The sequence below is a fragment of the Orycteropus afer genome, unplaced genomic scaffold, assembly GCF_000298275.1.
Source record: "Orycteropus afer afer isolate SDZICR_OR568_19922 unplaced genomic scaffold, OryAfe1.0 scaffold00251, whole genome shotgun sequence".
NCBI classification, from domain to species: Eukaryota; Metazoa; Chordata; class Mammalia; order Tubulidentata; family Orycteropodidae; genus Orycteropus; species Orycteropus afer.
Window position 1 is genome coordinate 1,407,017 of NW_006921838.1, and position 527 is coordinate 1,407,543.

General features: G+C 37.8%; 1 pseudogene; it reads right to left on the minus strand.

Annotated features, from left to right (window-relative positions):
• Positions 1-90, minus strand: part of LOC103204517 — a 1,578-nt pseudogene extending 1,488 nt beyond the window's left edge.
• Positions 91-527: the final 437 nt, after the last annotated feature.

Here is a 527-nt window from a genome sequence, read left to right on the forward strand (position 1 = left end):
CAAAAGACTCAGAATCCATTGTTGCCTTACAATTCTCTTCTTGGGAATGGGGGTTAATTCAGGTATTACTGGAGTCTCGATATCCAACATGATTAGAACATGGGCATGGCAGCCACCACGGTAACACCGCTCCTACCCACTTCCATCTATTTTGATGTTTCCTGCATCATTCAATATTTTGCCCATAGGAACTTTCAGTATTTCAAGTACATGGTTGAATTTTTTCTTCAGTTCTTTCAGCTTGAGAAATGCCGAGCATGTTCTTCCCTTTTGGTTTTCTAACTTCAGGTCTTTGCACATTTCATTATAATAATTGGCTTTGTCTTCTCAAGCTGCTCTTTGAAATCTTCTGTTGAGATCTTTTATCTTGTCATTTCTTCCATTTGCTTTAGCTACTCTCCCCTCAAAGGCAAGTTTCAGAGTCTCTTCAGACATCCATTTTGGTCTTTTCTTCCTTTCCTATTTTTTCAATGACCTTTTGCTTGCTTATGACAAAATTATCATAGGAAAACTGAAATTAATGAGGA